The sequence below is a fragment of the Hipposideros armiger genome, unplaced genomic scaffold, assembly GCF_001890085.2.
Source record: "Hipposideros armiger isolate ML-2016 unplaced genomic scaffold, ASM189008v1 scaffold_423, whole genome shotgun sequence".
Lineage (NCBI taxonomy): Eukaryota > Metazoa > Chordata > Mammalia > Chiroptera > Hipposideridae > Hipposideros > Hipposideros armiger.
Genome location: NW_017731773.1, coordinates 77,060 through 86,109, shown reverse-complemented (window position 1 = coordinate 86,109; position 9,050 = coordinate 77,060).

The window sequence follows — 9,050 nt, the reverse complement described above, 5'->3', positions numbered from 1 at the left end:
GAACTCGCTGCATTGTTGCCAGTTAATGTCCTTAAAAAAAACTGACTATTAATTTTCTCAAAACTTTTATGGGTCCCTTTTCCTGATTGCTCAGACCATCCATGTTCTGTTCTGTGCCCATGTTTTCTCTTTCATTTAATGGGAATCTGTTCCAAGAAAGCCTGGATAGACTGACTGCACAGGTTTGATGATTTCATCTTTGACCATGCCTCTACAGCGTGAACAAACTTTTTCCTAACTCCACATCTATCAATTTCCTGTTCTTTCTTCAAGACTGAATTCAGATTTATCCCCTTGGTGATACCTTGCCTGATGCTCCCAGTTGTACTCACTCTTTCGTTTGTACCTCCCAGCAATACTTAGGCTATATTTTTTGAAATAGCATGAGTTTTAGTCATGTACATGTATAGCTCTTGACCTAATATTTTCACATCTTAAGGTAAAGGGCCACATCTCATTCATTGCTATATTCTACTTCTGTGTCATCTAGAATACTACTGGCACCTGGTAGATTTACATTTATTAATTCATCTTTTTATCCACCCATCTATCCATTTATTGAATCACTTACTTCTCATCACCCACATAAATGCTAAATTATTGTATGGGCTACCCAGTGATAACGAGGACACAGGGCATACACATAACTAAATGGCGGGACCTGCCTGGACTTTATTGATATCCAAGTGCACAAGATAAACTTTGACAAGTAGATGCAGTGAAATGTGCAGTGAGCGCTCGGCAGTGTTGGAACATTTGGAAAGGAGAATGACAGTCTACAGGTCACAGAAGTCCTCTGAGAAAGTAATCTTTAGTTTGAAGCTTGAAAGATTAGATAATATTCACCAGTCTAAGAAGTGATGGGAGGCTGAAGAGGGGTTTTTAAGTAAGCTGTTCACTCTGAAGAAGAATGTAGAGTTCTGGAAAGATGACTCATTACTTTTTAAAAGAGAAAGTGGGAGAAAGGAATGAAAGAGGAATAAAAAGTTTTGGGGAATAAGATCTCGTACGGAGGTAGGGGAGCTACTTAAATGTAGCGTCCCAAGGAATATGGCAATAAATAGTAGGATTTAAAAATATTATATTCTGACTTCTCCAAAAGAGGATGTAAGGAGGATGCTACACAGTCATCAAGTGATAAGAAAATCGGGAACATAGGAAGTACTTCTTTCTAGAACATGTGTGGTAAGGCCAAATGTGTTTATTACCAAGCAACTTCTGTCTCTGTGCCTAATTGGTTATCTTTAGTAAGCTCTGAAAATCTATTTATACTTATTCTCCACTTCAACTTCAAGGCCCAGAACTTAATTGGTGTCCAACAAGTGATTGCTGGGTGGCAGTGAAATTGTAAAGTTTTGTATATCTTCTAAGATATGTAGAAATTGTCACATTGCTCACATGTTATAGAGCCAAGGAACAGCTCCCACTTTTCCTTTTCACATGTTTTTGTTGTACATTTCTTTGTTAGCTTCAAGATTTATATTCATCCCATAAAATCAGCCCTAAGGGCACTGTTAGGCAACAGTCATCTCCCTTCGCCGACGTTATGTTATATATCTCCACTCCTACACCATTACTTCCCAGGGTATGTTATTTTCAGAATTTCCTGAAATTAGGATTCTCAACTTCCTTCATGTCATTCAGATTGAATTTATTCTCTTAAAAATTACATTCAAGTCAGAACTAAATGTTACATTTTGTCCTTTTATAATACTTTTCTTGCTTGCTTGCTTTCTTGCTTTCTTTCATTTTTAATGAAAAACCCCAAAGATCAGCTACTCTTTACAAATCAATTTGTAACTTATTTCTTCATTACATTTATTGGGTGACATTGGTTAATACGATTATGTAAGTTTCAAGTATACAACTGAAAGCAACAAATGAACACAACAAAGAAAAATTCATAAACACAGGCAAAAGTGTGGTGGCTAGCAGAGGGAAGGGGAAGGTAGAAAAGGATAAAGGGGTCAAATATATGGTGACAGAAGAACTGACCTTGGGTAGTGAGCACCCCATGACATATACAGAGGATGTATTACAAAAGATCAGTTACTTTTGATCACTGACCCCATGTTCCCATACACTATGCTGGGCTACCAGACTGAGCCAGATAGCATCAGTGTCGTTTGACTGGCTCCTTTAGCCTGCTGGCATACAGACATTGTGCTAAGATGCACACAGACATTATGCATAAGATGACATTAGCTTATTTGGTATGTATGCCGGAGACCATGATTGATGTACAGGATGGTGGTCAAAATTAGGAAAATTTACACTGATATATCATATAGTCTGCAAGTCCAATTTTAAATTTTGTAAACTTTCCCAGGAATGTTTTGTATTGGTATTTTATTCCTAGTCCAGGGTCCGATCTAGGATTACACATAAGATTTAGTTTCCATGTATCTTTAGTCTCTTTAATTTGGAACAGCTTTTCAGCCCTTCTTTACATGTATTGACCGTGAGAATTTAGAAGCGTATTGGACAGTTATCTTAAAGCATGTTCTAAGTTTGGGTTTATCTAATTTCTCTTAATTTTTAGAGTCATATCCTTGCATTACTTAAAGGAGTACCACAGAGATAGTGCTGTATCATCCTCAGCGCATCATATCAAAGCACAGGATGCCAATTAGTCCCAATATTGGTGACGTTAACCTTAATTATTTGGAGTGTCCGTGAGTTTTCTGTACTCTAAAGTCGCTCCAGTTTCCTCTGGTAGGATGCTAAAGCCATAGACATGTAAGTCTTGAAGAAAAAACAAAATTCAGAAATTATTGTTGGTATTTAAACATACAATGTTCTAATTGGTCTCCAGAATATCTTTTGGTTGGCAGCAAATTATGTTGGTGCTGAAACCCAATCTAATAGTGACATGGGCTGGTACCTCTTTCCATAGATGTGACCATACCCAGTAAAGGCAGGTGAAATGATAAGAGGATGATGAGGTTTCTAGGAGTCAGTGTTAGGGCAAAAAGATGAATTTAAGAATAAGTTTAGGAATATTGGGATATTTAGTCCTCAGTTTCAAATTGTGACCCTGCACATATGAACTGACTTAGACGATATACCTCACGTTTTTGAGTCTCGTTTTCCTTTTGGTATTATCTCTTTTGCTCAGTTTCTTTTGCCTACGATAGATGCACACCTCCATTTCATCTGTAAAGAACTAAAACTTTGTTTTCTAAAAAGGCACTTCTTTGTAAAGCACCTTGAGCCTTTTTCATTTCATTCTGGTAATGCAGAGTAAGGATTAAGAGTTCTACCAGTTTCCTTTCAGCTTAAACATTCCCTGATGAAATCACACACACTTATTTCCTAAGAAATCGCAGTATACAGAGAGCTAGTACCCTCTGAGATTCCTCAAGATACATGGAAGGGTCTGGGCTGGAATTTAGCCCTCCGAATTTTGAGTTGTGTGGAATGCCTACTGCAACTGTCTTTCTTCTTTTATTTCACTTCCTCCTCTGGGTATAAATGATATAAATCCTTCCTCAACGAAACGTTTTATGCAAGAATCTCAGGGCGGAACATCAGCAGATCTTCTCTAGCTATATATGTATATGACTTAATTCTCACTACATTCATTGATAATAAAAGGAAGAAAGCATTCAGGAGGGCACCTGCCTGCTGTTGGCATGTTGTGGGGTTTTAATTCAATATTTATTAATTACTATAGCCCGGTGCTGTGCTGGGCACTGGAGAGAGTCATAAATAAGATATGGGCCTATCTTCATGGAACTCACAGGCTAGCGAGGCTTGTGATAAATATTGTGTTAGAGACATAAAATATGATATAATGGAACAGTGGTGGTGAGAGTAACTCTAGTCAGCAATTACAGCAGGGTTCACAGAGGCAGTGCTGTTTGGCCTGGGTTTTGAAGGATACATAGGATTTGTCTCAGGTAGAGAAGATGATAGAATGACTTTATAGACTAATGTGGGTGCCGTGGGGTCCTCCCAGACTCCCCTTGAAGACCAAGCCTTCGTTTTTCCGTCTGCCTGGAGTGTAGGCTATGGACAGCCCACAGCCGAATCTTTTTAGGTGACTTGCTTTCATCCATAGGAAGACGGCTTGCCCAAGATTATGACCCCTCCTCAGAGTCAGATTGTGCTCAGTGACAGGTCAGTTTGGATACCAAGTCCTGCATCCTTTGCCTTCATTTCAGGACAATACAGAAGGAAATTAGCTAAGGCTTCTATTTCAGCTTCTCTCACTACGCAGCTCCATTTCTCTTATGCCCTTCGTTTTGTTCCAGAAAGCATGTCGCAGAAAACCTCCTGCAGTCCAAATCAAGTCCCTTAGAGAACTTGGCCTGAGACATAGAGAGGGGGACTGTTTTATTCCAAGTACCAGGAAGATTCTAGAAAGTGGTTGAGCAGGTTGCAGCCATGGATTTGGCGAGACTGGAAGGAAGGACTGAAAATGTGGCTAAAGGAGAGGAGAGCTTGCTGAGGAATTCCTAACTAATCTGGAGCATATGGTACATGACAGGAGGACAAGGGTCAGTCACGTGTCCATCCATTCTCAGGAATGCAGTGCGCCATTGACCCTAGTCCTGTTTCCTGTTCTATCACTGGAATTTTCTATGCTGAATTTTGTCTGTTATTGTTGAGGGAAAAAAGATTACTTTGAAAGATATATTGCAGTATGTGAAAAAAATGAGGTCATGGTTTTTGCTGTCAAACTTTCCAAAACTGTCTAAGACTCAAACTGCAAAGGAAAAGGTTCACCCCATAAGAGAGAGAGAAATACTGCTAGGAATTTTGAAGAAGATAGTGAAAATAGCATAGGGAAAGGCTTTCATATCCTATTCAAATACTTCTCACCCATCAAGTCTCAGGTGAAATATCACTGGAGACTTTTTGTTTCTATCAAATAAAAATCACTTTGTCTTCTTGAATGATATTTTACCTGAGACTTGATGGGTGAAAAAGACGCGAATATGATATGAAAGTCTTTCCATATTCTATTTTTATATTTCCCTTCCTCCTACCTGGATTTTGTGACACAAGGTGTTGCCACAGAAAGAGATTTCTAGCTGCGAGCTCACAAGACCTGATTTCTAATCCCAGTCGTTTGTCTTTCCATCATGTGTATCTAACAAGTAGAATGATTATCTTATTGCAAATTTTGCATTATAATAAGCATATCTGTATTTTCTGGGTTTTTTTAAAGATTTTATTGGGGAATTGGGGAAGGGGAACAGTGTTGGGGAATCGGGGAAGCAGAACAGTCATGTTGTTGTCCTTCAGTCTTAGTTGTGGAGGGCGCAGCTAGCTCAACACCAAGTCCAGTTGCCATCCAGCCTCCCATTGGCAGCTCGTGGCCGCTCAGCTCAGGGTGCCATGTACAGTCTTGGTTGCAGGTGGGCATAGCCCACCATCCCACGAAGCAGTCAAACTGCAACCTTGTTGTTAGGAGCACATGCTGTCACCAACTGAGCCATCCTGCCACCTGTTGAGAGCTCAGCGGCAGCTCAGCTCAGGCGCAGCTCACTGGCCCATGTGGGAATCAAACTGGCGACCCTGTTTCTCAGAGCTTGCGTTCTTAACCAACTAAGCCACTTGGCCAACCCTGTATTCTCTGTTTCTTGATTTGGGAAGGATTCAGCTTTCTGAGTTTCAGTTTTCTCAGTTAAAGAAAAGTGGGGAAATTAACCCTTTCTGGTGTACATCTGAGGATCCGAAGTGTTAGCAATATGATAGTCTTTTCCAAATTGTAAAACACCATGTGGCTGGAAATCAGAACAGTAAAGTTCTGGACAGAGCAAGTAACTCATTTTACAAAGTGTTGGATGACTGAGTTTTAAAGCTTCAAGCTCTCAACATACCATTCAACATCCTGAAAACATAAAGTTGAGAGAAGGTAGAAAGTAAGTAAAGGACTACAGCCTCTTGGAAAGGGACCTGAACGTCCATTAAAACACATCTAGCAGAGGACATAAAACGAATGAGAAGGAGCAATTTACTTTTACTGCAGGGGAAGGAGTTGTGCAACTGTTTTTACTAACTACAGCTGTTCCCAAGTCTATCAGAGTCCCTGAAATATTTATGATAGCTGTGTTTGTATGAGACACTGTCTGTTACGAGCAGAAAAGCTAACCTGTGTTGGAATGTGTTTGTTGTCATTTTCTTATCTGATAAGTAAAGCATTTAAAATAGAGAGGAGCTGAAGAAAATTTTCATATAACATGTCAAGAAAAGAAAAATGAGGAAGCCGTGGCACCATGCCAGGACTAAGAGCTTTGCCAATCTGGCATTTTGCCTGTTAGACGTGGGAATTACCCTGCAGCATATTAGAGAATCAGCTTTTTAATTTACCATATTATTTTCCAGATGTTTTTGGTAGGAAGGGACTTCTCAGCAAACACTTCAGTGCTTGTCAGAGAATTACACATTTAATATTACACTACTCATTCTTTTAATTAATGACAGGAAGAAGTTGCTTGAAGACATTTCTGAGTTACACAGAAAAGGATATTAATATTTTATGAGGGGAGGAAATTATCTTTAACATTGATGAATTGGAATGTTCAGAAATTGTAATAGGAGGAATATTACTGAAAAAATGATCTGGTTGTAGTGCCATTTAATGTTATACACTGATTCTGATATAAAATTGATATTCAGGAACATGATGTAATATTAAGACATGGAAACAACCTAAGTGTCCTTCGATAGATGGCTGGATAAAGAAGATGTGGTACATACATACCCAATGGATTATTACCTGGCCATTAGAAAATATTAAATACTGCTATTTGCAACAACATGGATGGATCTTGAGATTATCATGCTAAGTGAGATAAATCAGACAGGAAATCAGACAAAGAAAAAGTCATAGACACAGACAACAGTTTATGGTTACCAGAGAGTAAGGAGGAAGAGGGTAAAGGGGGTCAAAAAGTAAGTTGCATGGCTAACAATATTGATAAAAATACAAATGAAAAATCTTCTCCAGTAAAAAAGAAAAGAAAACATATATGAAATTAATATGCACCATGCATAAAAAGTCAATAAGCAATAGTTCAGTAGCTTTATAAATAGTAATGAATGCAGGAGACATAAATCCTATCCTCTGTTTTATTAGCAACTTGGAGTATCAACACTACGACTGTCATTTACTGAATGCTCCTATGTATCTGGCGTTGTATTAAAGCTCTTTACATACATGTTAGAACTTAAAGCAGCTGTTTGTGACTACTGAAGAGAGTGAGACTCATAGAATTTAAATACTTTGCTCAAGTTCATTGAGTAAATAAGTGGTGAATCCATTCTAATGTCTAAGTTTTGAACTATGTTATAATTAACCTTTCTGAATCTCTCAGGGAAAAAAAGAACATTAAAAATGCTTAGTTTCTCTAGCATGCAAACAAATTGGCTGCTGCAGGAACTCTATTGGATGTGTCCAGTTTTAAATTTCGAGGTTTCATATTCAGTATGCATTCATTGTTCCTGCTATGTGCCAGAGTCTCCGCCAAACACTGGGCTTCGCGGACCAGTTTCTTTCCGATGCAGTATGTATCACACCCACCCTTCAGGTGCCTGCTTAACACTCTCTCTCTTGACCCCAATAAGTTGTAGCTATATAGAAAGCCTCTTTCTACCAGATATATCGGGGTGATAACATCTCTAGGCAACATTTCTAGACACTGTGCTGACCCAACCAGGGAGATCAAGATGAAACATGTAACTTGAGACATCCACATGTCTTTTTACAATAGGTCTGTCTCACAAGATGTTGATTTGCCTCTGGAAGTCCCTCTGATTTTGCCATCACAACAATCAGCTACTGGATCCTCCTTTGTTCCTTTTTAAGAGGCCACCTCTTGGGTAGCTCTTCCAACTGAACTGTTTTCCTTGTATTTTAAAGATTTACAATCTTGGAATTACTTTATTAGTGAGGTGGACCTTGAGAATTGGGATGCTTAGTGGCATCTACCAATGTTGGAAGATTATTTCTTTTTGTAATAAATTAATACTAAAGCAAGTAAGACCTTGCCGTCATTCTCACTCACTTAGTATGTTGCTATAGCACTTTCTTGACTAGGAGAGAAAACTGTTAGAGATGTGGCTGACATGCACATTTGTGGATACGTTGATTCATTTTTCAGAGGTCTGAAAATCAACCGTCAGTTATTGGCTATACCTAAATGTCAACATCAATGTGACTTCTTTGGTCTTTTAGCATCGAACCCCTCCAATAATGACTGCCAGCAGATGCCTTCTTTAAAGTAGTATAGTGGACCATAATTCTAATAACATCCCAGGCTCCACTCAGTCTGAACTAACATCATGAGTGTGTGTTGAGACCCTCCTCTGTGTTTTACTCCCACCTTCACAGTCTTGACCTCAACCCATCCTGAAGTCCTGCCTGCATTCCTGGCTCTCCCTTCCCCAGCACAGTTTGCCTCCCAACCCCCAATGCCAGCTGTATATCACTTTTCTTATCCTAATTACTTTGCCCTTTCGAATGAACTTCTATTGTTGTAAAAATAATTATTTCAGTGTTTGGAAAGAACAGCACAGAGTATACTTTATGGTTTAAGGGATTTATAAGCAGTAAAAGTTTACTTTTCAAACTCAGTGTGAGAGCTGTGTGAGCGTTTAGTTGCTTCATTTCCTCGGCTGTGTAGAGAAAGCCCAAGATAAATGTTGCTTTTATCATTTAATGGGAACGTTCACAGGTGTTTTAAATAAATATCAGAAGTCAGATATTACTTATCTTTTAAGGGATATCTGATATTTAGTTTCAGGACATAAGAACCAATGCCTAGCTGTCACAAAAACTTGAGTTGTAATTCAGGGGTTAAGATTCCTAAAACCATTAGTTGTCAAGTTACAGGATAGTGATTCTCCCACCCAGATTCCGGTTATACCCGACAGACTCACGTACATTCCCAGGATAATGTTTTCATATTCGGTCGCAAATACATAGGGACACTGGATATAACAAAGCCAGTCTCAATGCCGACACACTGAATAATCTATTATAGAAGAAATAGTTAAATTCCTAGCAGTGTACAACCTGCCAGGATTGGATATCTAAT